Source organism: Cynocephalus volans, chromosome 7 (assembly GCF_027409185.1).
Source record: "Cynocephalus volans isolate mCynVol1 chromosome 7, mCynVol1.pri, whole genome shotgun sequence".
Lineage (NCBI taxonomy): Eukaryota > Metazoa > Chordata > Mammalia > Dermoptera > Cynocephalidae > Cynocephalus > Cynocephalus volans.
Window position 1 is genome coordinate 100,624,509 of NC_084466.1, and position 16,107 is coordinate 100,640,615.

General features: G+C 37.9%; 1 protein-coding gene across 3 annotated transcripts in view; it reads left to right on the plus strand.

The window, feature by feature from the left end:
- PBLD (phenazine biosynthesis like protein domain containing) overlaps nt 1-16,107 on the plus strand; it is a 41,504-nt gene that overhangs the window by 933 nt on the left and 24,464 nt on the right. The gene's annotated exons all lie outside the window — the stretch shown is intronic.

The window sequence follows — 16,107 nt, forward strand, 5'->3', positions numbered from 1 at the left end:
CTGCACTCTCGCGAGACGGAAGAGTCGGTTCCGCCATGCCGCGGGCCGCAAGAAGTGCGCTTGCGCGCTGGTGGGCTGTCCAGTAGTTGTGGGCGAGGTAGAGAGAAGTCGGGGCTGGTTCAGTGAGGGAAGGAGTCTGGCGGACTCTGCCTTTCTCGCTTATCGTAAAACCGTCACATTCTCAGAGCCCGCCTTTCTGCCCTCTCGGGAAGGCTGTGAGGTGGTAGTAGCAGTGCTGCCAGTGTGTCCTGAAGGAACCGAGGTGTCGGCGTTTGGAAAGTCCGCAAAGCCCCGCCCTTATCCCTCGGGTCAGCTGCGTGGAAAGGGCGCTCCGGAGTTCGGCCGCCAAACGCCGGCAGGGCTGTTACGGTCCACCGTGTTTGCGTTATGCATTAGAAAGGAGCTTTTCTCGGTTGCCAAGATTTACAAAAGCGTCCACCAAGACCCGATTTGGGCCGTTTGGCTGGGTTTCCTCCTTCGCCCTGCCCCGGAGCTGCTCGCCCGGGTGCGCCGCGCGGGCCTGGGCTTTTTGATTAATTTTCTACCTAACCGCGTTTCTCTGAGCTCTGCAAAATCGTTTCTCGCTTTCTTCTCTCACCTTCGCATTATCTTCATCTCTCCCGCTGTTAAAACCTCGGTGACCGATCAGCCGCTCATGGCGGCCGGCTTTGGGCTTTTTTCTAAATAGAGCTTTATATTCTTGAAAACTCTTCTTACAAGTGACACCTAATAAGTACTTTTTATGCTGTCATGCCACCAAGGTTCCTAAGGACACATTACGGCCTTTTTTTCCTCTAAGTTAAAAAAAAAAAAATGCAAGCCGAATATCTGTGGGAAGGGTGGAGGGCAATCCTGGTAAAGAGGGCAATGCAAGTTAAAATACAACGATAGCAACGTACATGGAGTGCGATGGAGAGGAGATGAATTAGACCACAGTGCAGTGTTTCTGTAGGATGAGTTAAGGTTGGAAATGTGGACAAAGCTCGTTTGTAGATAGTCTTCAATGTCCAGCCAAAAGATTATAGACTTTGTGTTACAGACATTGGGAAGCCCGTTGAGGATGGGATGACGGGGTGAGGGGGTGTTAGCAGTGTAGAAGGATGAGTAATTTTTCCTGCATGAAATAATCTGCAGTTTGTAGAATGGAGACAGGAAGTCAGTACCTTCATGTAATGGAAACTTCCATTTCATGGCTTTAATTCATTCTCAAACCTGCTTAAGATAAGTGTGGGGCAGTAAGAATTGCCTAGGCCATAGTACCCCACTACCCACTGCCTCAAAATACCCCTCAGAGGAGGGGAGAAGGGACCGTGTAATCATCATTACAAGAGATAGAAAAAACGAGGATGCTGTAATAACAGTAGCCCACATTGAGAGCTTGCTTGAGCTAGACACTGTAGTCACTTCACTGACTCTTTACAACTCTGAAAAATAATTGTTATTACCTTCGTTTTATAGATGAGGTGCCTGAGTCCTAGAGAAGTGAAAATAGTTGCCCAAGGTCACACAGTTGAGTGGCAGAACTAGGATTCCAACCTAAGTGGCTTTACTCCAAGGGCCAGGCTTTTAAAACACTGTGAACTTTCCTGGGATTACAAATATTTTATCCATGCATTAAGGGAACAGACATTTTAGGCAAATTGAAGTTACTGCCCCTAACGAATACTGGAGTTACTGTCTCAGGAGATCTGTGGTTACTAGTTTATTGGCTGGAGACTTTAGAACAGGCCCGAAATTTGATATTCTTGGTATCACTGACACTGTGAGCCCCTCTCCCTCTTTTTCAAAAACATAGTTGCGGTATTTTTATAATTATTATTGTTATATTGGTGGCTGGCTGGTACAGGGATCAAACCCTGGACCTTGGTGTTATCAGCACCACGCTCTAACAAACTGAGCTAACTGGCCAAACTAGTTGCTGTATTAGTAAGACTCTAAGCTCCCACACTTCAGATGGTGTTCTTGTTCCCTTGGTCCTTCCTTGGATTCAGGTTATCCTTTAACTTTATCCTTTCAGTCGTTCAACCTGATTTGGTAAATGGAATTCTGTAATCCCTTTCACCCCTTGCCTGCATTCAAACTATTTATTACTGCCTGATTGAATTTGGCATTTTTTCCCACATACATAGTTTGTGTGATTATGGGCCACAATCTTAAAATCATTCTAATGACACAAATCACTTTTCACCACTGAACTATGTTTTCTTTTTTTCGTTTTTGATTTTTGCCATAATTTCTTGTATTGGGCACTCTTGACCAATGTGAATTCTTAGGAAGGACTTGAGATTAGTGCATGCATTCCTTTTGCTTATTTATTGTTACAGCAATTAGGGAGTTTTGAGTTAAAAAAAAATACACTAAATAATGGTAAATGTAATTTTTATTTGGCTTCCTGTTTTACTACTTTTCTCACCCCCAAAATTGTCCATCAGCTATTCCCATGTGAGAGTTGAATCCTGTAAGTAAGGCTTGGTGAAACTGGCTCACCTCTGCTTCAGTGATCCCTACAGAATTGTTTCCAGATAGATCTCTGTGGAATTGTTTCCATAGAGATGGTTAGAACTAAGGACTCCCAGCTGCTTTTGGGATTTTTTTTCTCTTTGTCTTCCTTTGTCATTTCACTGCTTTTCTATTAGCATAGAGATCAGAAGGACCCTGGAGAAGATCTTGTTAGAAGCCACAATGAGAGAAAAGATGAAAAAGGAGAAGGTAATAGAAGTACCCACACCACCCAGAGGAAAACATGACAACGAACATGTGCTCCTGTATTATACCATCAGGATGAAGAGAAGAGAAAAATTTCATCCAAAGCCTGAGAGAACAAGAAAGAAAGAGAAATTGAAAGAGATTGCACTCTTCTGGGGGAAGAAAGGCACATTAACTAAAAATTGGTTAATATAGTTGTTCACATACCCCCCAATGGTATTGCAAAGTACCATAAAAACTAGATTATCATAACGCCTATATGAAAGGCAAGTAAACTAAAAATGTAACAAAACCCAAAAAGAAGTTTCTAGGAGTGTGTCTAATTAAGGTACTTAATGCTTTTTGAACACTAAATCTGTCTTATTAAGGCTTTCTGAAATGCTTGTACTTTGATTTATATCATATGTACTCATATGCACATACTGTCTTTTTTTATTTTATTTTTTTATTTTTTTATTTATTTATTTTTATTTTATTTTATTTTATTTTTTTAATTTTTAAATTTTTTATTTTTTTAATTTTTTTTATTTTTATTTTTATTTTTATTTTTATTTTATTTTGTCGATATACATTGTGGCTGATTATTGCTCCCCATCACCACAACCTCCCTCCCTTCTCCCTCCCCCCTCCCCCCCAACAATGTCCTTTCTGTTTGCTTGTCGTATCAACTTCAAATAATTGCACATACTGTCTTTTGAAAGCACTGATCTTCTTTGTCATGATTCAACATTGTTTCTCAAGGCAAGGCTTAATTACACAGTTTATATTCTTGATACTTGTTTCTCTAAATCACCTAAGTGTTCATTGTAGGGTTATTGAAACCAAAAGGATTCATCCAATTTTAATAATGATGACACTAAACAAGTGGAAACTCAAAAAAAAAAAAAAAAAAAGGAAAAGAAGCACCTAACACATTCTTTCTCTAATTTTTGAAAATAATTAAAAGTATTGAGCATTCTTTCTGTTCCAATGGATTGCTATGAAGACCAGGGAAAACAGCTACAAAAGATAGCTACTTAAAGAATTTAAGGGCTGAGCCGGTGGCGCACTCGGTAGAGTGCTGCGCTGGGAGTGCAGCGACGCTCCCCACCGCAGGTTCGGATCCTATATAGGAATGACCGCGGCACTCACGAGTTCCGGTCACGGAAAAACGACAAAAAAAAAAAAAAAAAAAGAATTTAAATAAAATTACTGTATTGCTTTTAATATGTCATGTTACATTAGTAACTTAGAAAATACAGCACCAGGGGTTGGCTGGTTAGTTCGGTAGGTTACGGCGCGTTACGGCGCAATGTTATAATACTAAGGTCAAGGGTTCGGATCCCTGTACCAGCACCAGCTCAACAAAACAAAACAAATAACCACAGCACCAATAATAGAGTAACATACCATTTCCCCCAATGTGATTTAAAGCTGCTTAGTGGTAGGTAAGAGAGAATTTACAGGAAAGTTGCAAAGATAGTACGGAAAGTTCCTAAATACTGCTCACACGTTATATAAGTACCTGTGCCTCTCAGTGTGCAAACAATAATGATGGTCACACTGGGGGTGGGGCACTTTAAGTAATTCATTTTCACCACAGTCTAGCAAAGTTATTTTATGGATGGAGAAATCGAACAATTAGGAGATAAATAACACTCCAAAAAAAAAATTTTTTTTACCCAAAAAACCTATGGTAGGCTGGCTGATTAGCTCACTTGGTTAGAGTGTGGCACCAATAACACCAAAGTCAAGAGTTTGGATGATTGTACTGGCCAGCTGCCAAAAAAAAAAAAAAAAGGTAAAACTTAGAATTACCCTCATTATCATGGAATCAGACAGGTCTTGGTTCCAACCCCAGTTCTGACACTTACCTGCCAAGCTACCAGTTAATTGATTCTGAAGCAATTAACTTTTCTGAACCTCAGTTTTCTAATCTCTAAAATGGGTTGTTAGGTTATTATGTAGGGTAGAGATTAGTAGTTAGAATAATTCTAAGTCCATGCTGTTTCATGTGTGTTTATCATGGCATTGTTAATAAATTTGGTTTATTCATGTTAAACTCATTTCAACAGTGAATTTAATAGAATGTCTTTAGTAAGTATAGTGTCCTAAGCATTGTGTTAGGAGCCAGGAAATTATCCCAGTGAAATCTGTGAACTCATGAACACCAAGTATCATATGTGGACAGAATAAGTAGTATTTCACATGTAAAGTACTGCTGACTTTCCAATATAGGCAGATGCAGCTGCTATTAATAAAATGGAAATTGATTTGAGAGTACTGCTGAATTCCTAGTAGGTCAGTAAATATGTTAGCATTCATAAAAAATACAAGTACGAGTACATAAAGTGAAGCTGTCCCAGACTTTCAAGAGCATAAAGATACATTCCATCAAATAGATAAATTATGTTAAAGTATAGCAAATGATAAGATAGAATAAGCTTGGAGTGTTCAGAGTGATTGGGGAGCACAGAATAGGGACATTAGCACAGTCTGGGGCTTCAGGCTAAGCTAAGCAGTTGGAGCATTGTACTTGGAGTTTTAATTGGATAATTCCGGTTAAAGTGTGGAGGGTGGATATTGGGAGGAGGAGAAGACTAGGAGAAGGCCCAGCAGAAATGATGAGCACTTATCAGCACCGTACTCTCCCGAGTGAGCCACGGGCCGGCCCAGAAATGATGAGCACTTAAACTAGAACAAAGGTGTTAGGGATAGATATAAGAGAGTGTCTTTGAGAAACATTTCAGAGCTATTATCAGCAGTATTTAGTGACTGAGTAGAGGGGCTGTGAATGGGTGAGTGAAAAGAAGTCAAGGATGAATTATTTTTGGCTTAGGGTTGCATGGTGGGGACAATAACTGACATAAGAAATAGAAATAGTGGGAATGTTGATTTTGAGATGCCAGTACAGTCCAAGTGCATGTGTTTATTGGAAATTAATCTGGGCTAGAGATATAGATTTGGCATTCATCAAGATATATTTTGCTATTATACTCTGAAATAAGATTTTTGGGATGGCCTCAGGCTAAGTAAATTTGCTGTGGAATTAGTTGTAAAAACCAGAATGAGAATTTATTAAAATGAGGAATGTAACTATCAAACAGATGAAATGCAAATTGTCCCTGTGTTTTGCAGGGGGTGCTTCTGAATATTATACGTAAAGGGAATTATACTGTATTAGTTATTAGTGCCGTGTGACGAATTGCTCCAAAACTTAACAGCTTAAAACAACAATCTTGTATTATTTCACAGTTTCTGTGGGTCAGAAATCTCAGGGCAACTTAGCTGGATGTCTCTGTCTCAGGGTCTCTTAAAAGGTTGCAATCAAAGTGTCAGCTGGAGTTGCAGTTATCTCAGTGTTCAACTGAGGGAGGATCTGCTTAAAAATTCACTCCCATGGCCATTGGTAGGCCTCAGATCATTAAAAAAAATTTAAAAAAAAATTTTAGAATAGTTGTGAATTTACAGGATAGTTGCAAAGATAGTACGGAAAATTCCTATATACTGCTCATACAATTTCCTCTTACATCAGTAGTAGCTTTTATGCTACATTTGTCACAACTAATGAACCATTACTATTAACTAAACCCTAAACTTTGTGGTTCACTAATTTTCCACTAATGTCCTTTTTCTGTTCCAAGATCCCATCCCATCTAGGACACCACATTATATTAGCCATTCATTACATCTCCTTAGCATCCCCTGGTCAGGTATTTTGTAGAATATCCTTCACTTGGGATATTTCTGATTATTTTCTCATGATTAGACAGGAGTTCTGGGTTCTTGGGAGGAAGACCGTAGAGGTGAAGTAGAACCTCATCACACCATTCCACATGACTTGTCACTGAGGATGTTACCTTGATCACCTGAGGTAACGTTTGCCGAGTTTCTCTACTGTAAAGTTGCTCGGCACTCTCTTTCTATGCTCTACTCTTTGGAACAAATCATTGAATGCAGCTCACACTCAAGAGCACAGGGGCAGTTAAGCTCCATCTCCTGACCATCTCCTGGAAAGAATAGTTAGCTAGATAAATTATTTGGAATTATTCTGTAAGGGAGATTTGTCTCTTCTCTTTCATTTATTTATCCAATATTTTATTTATGCCCAAAAAAAAAAAAAAAAAGACTGTTACGCAGGCTACAAAGCACCATTGATATAAATATTTTAATCAAACATTAACTTTACATAATTATTTTAGGATATAATAATCTTTTTCTAGGTTTTTTTTTTTTGAGAAATGAGTTTTGAGCTTCATTTCAATTCCACATAACAAAGTCTTGTCAAAGAAAATGTCACACAATGTATATATATATAAAGATTATTATACCCTAAAATAATTATGTAAAGTTAATGTTTGATTAAAATATTTATATCAATGGTGCTTTGTAGACTGCTTAATAGTCTTTTTTTTTTTTTTTTTTTTTTTTGATTCTTTAAAAAGATCAACAAAATTTGCAAACCTTTATCTGGACCGACCAAGAAAAAAAAGAGAGAAAGCAAAAATTACTAAAATCACAAATAAAGCAGGGGCATGTTAGAGCCGTTGCTTCTTCTGTTACGCTGGAGTGGGCTTTGAGGAGAGAGATATCCTCTTCTTTTTCTGGTCTCTGGGGGTGATTCCCCTGTGTCACTGCAGTCGGGTGTCTGGTGGGCCGTCTGTGAGGTAGCTGTGGCTACTGCTGTGGCGCCAAGCTGATTTTGCAGCAGCTGTGGCTGTGGCAGTGGCTGTGGGGGAGCCAACCACAAGGCAGTGGTGTTGTCGGCTTGCTCCTTGCCTGTTTCCTGGCGGGGGATGCTCCTGCCTAAGGATTCCAGGTGTGCTCTGTTTCTTGCCTGCATCTGGGTGGAAGGGGCTGGCCCTTGGCTCCTTGGTGCTTTTTCTTTATTTTATTTTTTATTGAGGTAAAAAAATCCCCCAAACCAAAACCAAAACATAACATTTAATTTGCCCTCTTAATCATTTTTAAGTACACAGTTCATAGTGTTAAGCTTATGCACATTTTTGTGCCACAGATTTTTAGAATTATTTTATCTTACAACACTGAAACTCTATCCACTAAACACTAATTGCCCATCCTCCATCCCCCTAGCCCTTGGTGATCACCTGTCTGCTCTCAGTTTCTATGGTTTTGACTACTATACACACTTCATATGAATGGAATTATATAGTATTTGTCCTTTTGTGACTGGCTTATTTTGTTTAGCATAATGTCTTCGAGACTCATCATGTTGTAGCATGTGACAGGATTTCCTTCTTTTTTAAGGCTGAATGATATTCCATTGTATGTATATACCACATTTTCTTTGTTCATTCATCTAGACTTTCGGGTTGCTTCCATCTCTTGGCCGTTGTGAGTAGTGCTGTGATGAATATGGTGTGCAAACCTCTTTGAGATCCTGCTTTGAATTCTTTTGAATATAGATCAGGATTGCTAGATCATATTTTAATTTTTTGAGGAACCTTAATATTGTTTTGTATAGTGGCTGCACCATTTTACATTCCCACCAATAGTGCACAAGAGTTCCAGTTTTTCTGTATCTTCACCAACACTTGTTATTTTCTGTTCTTTTGATAGTGGCCATCCTGATGTGTGTGAGGTGATATTTCATTATTGTTTTGATTTGCATTTCTCTAATGATCAATGAAGTTGAACATCTTTTAATGTGCTTATTGGATATTTATATATTTGGTGCTCTCTATTTTTTCATGTGAATTTGAGTTACTGTCTAGTGTCTTTTCATTTTAGCCTGAAGGACTGCTGTTTGTATTTCTTGCAGGACAGGAATGCTAGTGACAAATTCTTTAAGTTTTTGCCTGGGAAAATCTTAATTTCTTCCCTGCTTTGAATAATAAGTTTTGCTGTATATAGAATTCTTGGTTGACAGTTTTTTCTTTCAGGCTATATTGACTATATCATTTACTGCCTTTTGTTCCATAGTTTCTGCTTAGAGATCAGCTGTTAACCTTATTGAGGATCCATTTTACATGAGGAATCACTTTTCTCTTGCGAGTTTGAAGATTCCCTCTTTATCATTGTCTTTCTGCAGTTTATGAGGTGTCTAGTTGTAGATCTCTGAGTTTATCATACTTGGGGTTTGTTGTGCTTCTCAGCTGTATAGATTAATGTTCTTCATCAAATTTGAGAGGTTTTTGGCCATTATTTCTTCAAGTAATTTTTCTGCCACTTTCTCTTCTCTCTTTCTGGGATTCTCATTATGCATATGTTGATATACTTGATGATGTCCCAGAAATCTCTGTGGCTCTGTTCATTTTTCTTCTTTCCTTTTTCTTTCTGTTCTTCAGACTGGATAATCTCAACTGACCTATCTTCAAGTTCATTGGCTTTCTCCTTTGTCTGCTTAAATCTACTTGAACCCCTCTAATTAATTTTTCATTTTAGTTATTGTACTTTCTAATTTCTAAAATTTCTACTTGGTTCTTTTTAAAAATTATCTCTTTTTATTGATATTCTCTACTTGGTGAGACATGATTCTCATGCTTGCCTTTAGTGCTTTAAGTATGGTTTCCTTTTATTTTTGGAACATATTTAAAATAGCTGATTAAATGCCTTTGTCAAGTAAGTTCAACATCTGGGCTCCCTCAGGGACAGTTTCTATTAACTGTTAGTTTTCATTTGTCATACTTTCTTGTTTCTTTGCATGTCTCATTTTTTTTGTTGTTGAAATCTGGAAATTTTATTTTTTATTTATTTATTTATTTTTTTAAGATGACTGGTAAGGGGATCTTAACCCTTGACTTGGTGTGGTCAGCACCACGCTCACCCAGTGAGCGAACCGGCCATCCGTATATGGGATCCGAACCCGGGGCCTTGGTGTTATCAGCACCGCACTCTCCCGAGTGAGCCACAGGCCGGCCCCGAAATCTGGAAATTTTAAATAATATAATGTGGCACCTCTGGAAATCAGATTCTCCTCTCCCCATTGTTTATTGTTATTACTGTTTGTTTAGTGACTTTTCTAAACTTTCTCTAAAGTCTGTTTTCTTAGTTGTGTGTGGCCACTAAATCTCTAGTTTGTTAGCTTAGTGTCAGCGAATGATTAGACAGAGACTTCCTTTTTTTTTTTTTTTTTATAAAAGATGACCGGTAAGGGGATCTTAACCCTTGACTTGGTGTTGTGAGCACCACGCTCAGCCAGTGAGCAAACCGGCCATCCGTATATGGGATCCGAACCCGGGGCCTTGGTGTTATCAGCACCGCACTCTCCCGAGTGAGCCACGGGCCGGCCCAGACAGAGACTTCCTTAAGTTCCTGGAACCAATAAGTCTCCCAGTCTTTGCTGAGGAGTTCAGTGTGCATGTTGGGGCACACTTTCAACACTCAGCCAGACAGGTGACAACTCTGCCTCAGTCTTCACTTTCTGCTTGCATAGAGCCTCTAGGTCAGCCAGAGGTGAGAGCTTAGGATCTTCTCAGGTCTTCTGCATGCACAGATTCCTAGGATATATGCAGAGTCTTATGCATGTGCACTGCCTTCTACATTGCCAGGAATATGTCAGAGCTATTCAAAACCTCTTCTGGACAGCTCATTCCCCTGCTATTCATTGTAAACTTTTGGTTAGCCTGTTGTTTGCCCCAGCTGTCATCCACTGACTCAGGCAGCCGTGATGTTGTTAAACAATTGTCACTGACTGTTTTTGACAAACAGCCCAGGAGGAAAGGCTGTTTGCACTGGGTGAGCTCTGAGTTAGGTCAATAAAGACAAGCCTTGTTAGTGGAGGTTTTCCAGGGAACTACCAGACAGGTCAAATAATGACAATTCTCTGTGAATGGGACTTTGAAGAAACTTCAACTACATCCTGTCCCTTCTGGTAGCTGTCAGGTGACTGCAGGATAGTGGTTTCCAAAGCTATCATATAGTTGGGAGAGAGGATAAGACAGGGCAAGTTAAAATGCCAGAAAGCTCACTGTTGTTATTGAGATTCAGACATTATTTTTTGAATAAACATTTTTCTCGTCAAATATATTAATATCATAAACTACATTAATAGATTTTCTAATATTGAACACTCTATTATTCCTGGAATAAACCTTCAAGAAATATTTCTATTGAGAAGGGAATTGAGAAAAAGCTTACAACAGAAGAAAAAAATCATAAGAAATGGAATCTAGAAAGCAAATTTTAGCTACTTTAATTTCGTTGAGGACTAGCGTTGAGTTCAGGAAGTACAAAATCAGCTACTTTTGTAATTCCCTTTTTTGAGCTTCCCCCACCCCCATAGAATCAACCATATCTGAAATCATTCATAAAAATGACCATGGAATACGATGTGGATGTTAAAAAGAATGAGATATGTACTGAGATGGAATGTAACTCTGTGTAATGACATGGAACGTGGCCACAATATATTTTTATGTCAGGAAAAAAACCTCATATTTAGTTATACATATATATATATATTTTCTTGTAAGCTTGCATTTGTAGGTATACATGAAAAGAACAGAAGAATACATATAACTAGAGAAGTCTAGAAAATTTTAAGCGTTAATATTATATGTTTACTTATTTATGAGATTGTGATAATTATAACATTTTCAAAAAACACTATTTCCCACCATCAGTATAGTTAAATCGAAACAGTTCGAAGATAAAGAGATAGATAATATTTTTCCCGAAAGATCTGTGTAGATCCAGTTTTCCCCATTAATATCAGGATAGAGCAAAACTCCATCAGTGCTTTACAAGAAGATTGATGTCTTTAACTCTGAGACTGTCTAAAAATTCTAAATTCAAAATGTAGATAACCAGTACAGTTGGATACTCAAGAACAGCTTCCTTACAGAGCAGTAGAAAAAACCTAAGCAATTTTTGGCATATGCTAAGGGTCTTACCACTGCAAATAAAGTACTGAATCATGTTTTTCTTATTTAGAAAGCATTATAACATCAGTTTATAATCTATTTTCTGAAATTTCCTCCAGGCCTTGAACTTCTAAGAAGGCTAGAATGTGGGTATTATTTTCAAATGGTCAAAGTGTTTTTATAAAATTTGGTTATCAATGGTAAATCATGATGATAAGATGAGAACCGTAAAATTCAGGAAAAAAGTGAAAAATTTCCAAAACAGTGGGCATTTGAACATAAATGTAGTTGAGGAATTAAGAACTAGCCTATAAATATTTGGACAAAGGTGGTTTTCTGAAGCTTCTATGAAGTCTAGGAAATATGCATAAAATTAAACACAAAGTTGAGCACTATTACAGTAGTTGACTATATATAAATATGTATATGTTAGTAGCTAGATGAAACTAATTTAATAATTGATTTTCTTTGGGCAACAAAAGCAAAGATAGACAAATGGGATTATATCAAACTAAAAACCTTCTGCACAGCAAAGGAAAAAATCAAAAGAATGAAGAGACAATCTACAGAGTAGATAAAAATATTTGCAAATTGTACGTCTGATAAGGGGTTAATATCCAAAATATATAAGGAACTCAAACAACACAACAGCAAGAAAACCTGTTTAAAAAATGGGCAAAGGACCTGAATAAACAGTTTTCAAAAGAAGACATACAGATGGCCAACAAATCTGTGAAAAAATGCAATATCACTAACCAGGGAGAAGCAAATCAAAACCACAATGAGATATTACCCCACTTCTGTTAGAATGACTATTATCAAAAAGACAAAAGATAACAAGTATTGGCAAGGATGTGGAGAAAAGGGATCCTTCCACACTGTTGGTGGGAATGTGAATTAGTACAGCCATTGTGGAAAACAGTATGGAGGTTCCTCAAAAAATTAAAAATAGAACTACCATATGATCCAGCAATCCCACCAGTGGGAATTTATCCAAAGAAAATGAAATCAGTGTGTTGAAGAGATATCTGCACTCCTATGTTTTTTGCAGCACTATTCACAATAGACAAGATATGTAATCAACCTAAGTATTCATCAACCAATGAATGGATTAAGAAAATGTAGTATACAGATAATCCCCCAATACATGGTTCTTTTTAGGATTTTTTGACTTTATGGTGGGGCAAAAGCACTACACATTCAGTAGAAACTGTACTTCGAGTCTTTTCCTGGGCCAGCAATAGGCCCCATAATACTCTTTCATGATGCTGGGCAGCGACAGTGAGCCACAGCTCTCAGTCAGCTATGCAATCAGGAGGGTAGACAACTGGTACATGAGGTCTTCCTGAAGAATACCATGCCTGCTAAACCATCAAGTGTTGATGCCCCAGTGCCTTTGACCTGCTCTTCTTGAGCCTTATCAGAAGAGAGAGAAATTGATGACCTGGTCACTATAGCATCCCCTTATCCAGCAATTTATTTTAGTTCAACCATTCAAACATTTTTTAGTCCCAGTGTGCCTTCAGCTGTGTATGTTAACGTTAATGTTAACGTTGACAATCATTCTGTTTTTTACTTTCAGTACAATATTCAATAAATTACATGAGATATTAAACACTTTATTGAAAAAACAGGCTTTTTGTTAGATGATTTTGCCCAACTGCAGGCTGATGTAAGTGTTCTGAGCATGTTTAATATAGGCTACTCTAAGCTGTGATATTCAGCAGGTTAGGTATATTAAAAGCATTTTCAACTTGGGATATTTTCAATTTATGATGGGTGATAAGAGTTTGGATGTATTGTCCCCCCATAACTCATGTGGAAATCTGGTTCCCAATGTGTCAGTGTTGGGAGCTGTTTAAGTCATGGGGGCAGATCCCTCTTGAATGGATTAATGCTCTCCCTGGGGGGCAGGAAGTGAGTGAGTTCTTGCTCTGTTAGTTCCCATAAGATCTGGTTGTTTAAAAGAACTTGGCACCTCCTCCTCTCTCACTCTCTCTTGCTTCCTCTCCCCATGTGATCTGCTTGTACCCACCAGCTGCCTGCTGCTTTCTGCAATGAGTGGAAGCAGATGTCCCAGAATCGTAAGCCAAACAAATCTCTGTCCTTTATAAATTACCCAGTCTCTGGTATTTTGTTATAGCAACACAAAAATGGACTAATACGATAGGTTTATCAAATATAACTCTACTGTAAGTCAAGGAGAACCTGTATATACTCAATGGAATACTATACAGCCATAAAAAAAGAAGAAAATCCTGCCACTTGTGACAACATGGATGAACCTGGATGGAACTATGTTGAGTGAAATAAGCCAGAAACAGAAAGACAAATCCTGCATGATCTCACTCATGTTGTAGAAACGAAAAAAGTTGATCTCATAGAAGTAGAGAGTAGAATGATGGTTACCAAGTCTGAGAAGGTTAGGAGGGAAGGAGGTTGGGAAGAGGTTGGTCAAAGAATACACATCTACAGTGAAATAGGAGGAATAAGTTCAGGAGCTCTATTGTGCAGCAAGGTGATATAGTTGCTAACTGTATGTTGTATTCTTGAAATACAAAGGGAGTGGATGTTAAGTGTTCTCACCGGAAAAATGATAACTATGTTAGGTAATGCATTTGTTAATTAGCTAGATTGAACCATTTTACAATGTTTATATACTTCAAAACATCATGTTCTATACAATGAATACATACAATATTATCTGTCAATTAAAAAAAATACCAGAGTAAAAAGACAAGAAAAACTAATTTTCTTTCAAATTTTGATTTAAAACTTATTTACTTACAATTTATAATTCTTTTTGGTACTTGTTTTCTTTTCACCACTGGGAAAAAAGTATATAATGTTCATGTCCACTTTGAATGCCAGTACTGTATTATTAAATATTTATATTTTCAAAGACCTAAGTTGGCATTTATAATGAGTAGCCTCATTTTGAGGCAGCAGTTGTTAGCAAAACCTAAGTACTTTTAATGCTAACAGCTACAGAATAGCAGGAATCAACTTTCTATTGTCTGTAGTCACAGGAGACTGTAAACAAACTAAGTTACAGAAGGACAAATAAAGATCAGTGTTCTCAGGCACACCCATGGGCAGGTTAAATGACTAGGCTATTTAAACAAGGGAGGTTTATGATTTCTTTACATTTACATGGTAAATGTAACCAAGATCAGAATTCAGGGAAGTGTCTAGTGTTCTTAGAAACAAACCAGGTGGACCCCTGGGGAAGGTAGTGGGACAGGAAATGGTTAAAGGGGACTTTAGCTTGTTCTGTACTATATTATAGTTTGTACAGAGATTATATTCATATACTAAATTGGTGATTAAAAACCAACTTATAAAAAAGATGTGAATGGTTGAGAAGTCATATGAATTTAGACTAAATTTAGTTTTAGGAGCTTTTGCTTTCTGAAAATAATCGCTTTCTATTTAAATAGAATATTTAAGTTTGGCATTATTGAGGGGCATATAAAACTATTCTAGGGGTCCAAATAGAATGTGAATGAAACTAAAGGACAATTCAAGTTTAGGGTCATTTGGAAAAAACACTGGAAGTCAGAGTCCTGCATGACAGCAGTATCTCAGGACCGGCCATTAGGTTGACCAGGATATCAGAATTTGTACAAGCCCACATACTGTATGAGGGGTCTTCAAAAAGCTCATGGAAAGATTTGTTTTATCTTTTAATCCAATTTTTCCACAGACTTTTTGAAGTGCCCTCGTGTACATACTGTGTAAACAAAGTCAAGTTGCTTAAACTTCACCTCCCTCAAATTTTCTCTCAGCAACTTAGGGAGAGGTTAAATAAGGCTGCCTTTTCCTTATAGAAATGAAATCAAAATTCATTTTAAGGAGAGAGAGAGAGAGAGATCAGATCCTCAGGGCAGAGGAGTATGTTTCATTCAGGAATCTCCCTCCTGTCCCCAGGGCCTAGCAATGGAGCCTGACACGTAGTAGTTGTTGAACTGAACCCATAAAGATGAAGCCCAAGTGATGAACACTGGCCCCAGCAGGTCTTTATAACCTTAGCTTCACCCTCTCTCACCCTCTTCTCTCCTCCGTTTTTGTATCCCGCTGCTTGTCCTGTGAACGGACATGCATTCTGTCTATGATGCCTGTTCCTACCTTTGGACTGCTAAACTCTTTTTTTGTGTTTGTAGACCCACTCAAATGTCACCTCATCTCTGGAGCTCCCTCTGACTGTGTCCTGACTTCTTGCCCCCTCATTGTGTTCCTGAGCATTTTATTTTTATTTATTTATTTTTATTTATAGCATTTTATCTATACATTTCTCTCATATTATAATTTTTATGTTGGTTTCCTCACTGTCCGTGAATACCTTTTGAGAAAGATAGTGATCTTCATCATTTTATCCCCCGTCTAGTATGTGCCTGGTATTTAGAAAATACACAGTAATTTTATTTTTATTTATTTATTTTTTTTTATTTATAAACAAAATAAAATTTATTGCTTACAGTTTCTCAGGCTGGGAAATCCAAAGTCCATCTGGTAGAGGTGACAGTGACCCAGGGGTCTCACATTGCAAGATGGTGGAAACAGAGAGAGCAGACACACAGTAGTTTTAGAAAATTAA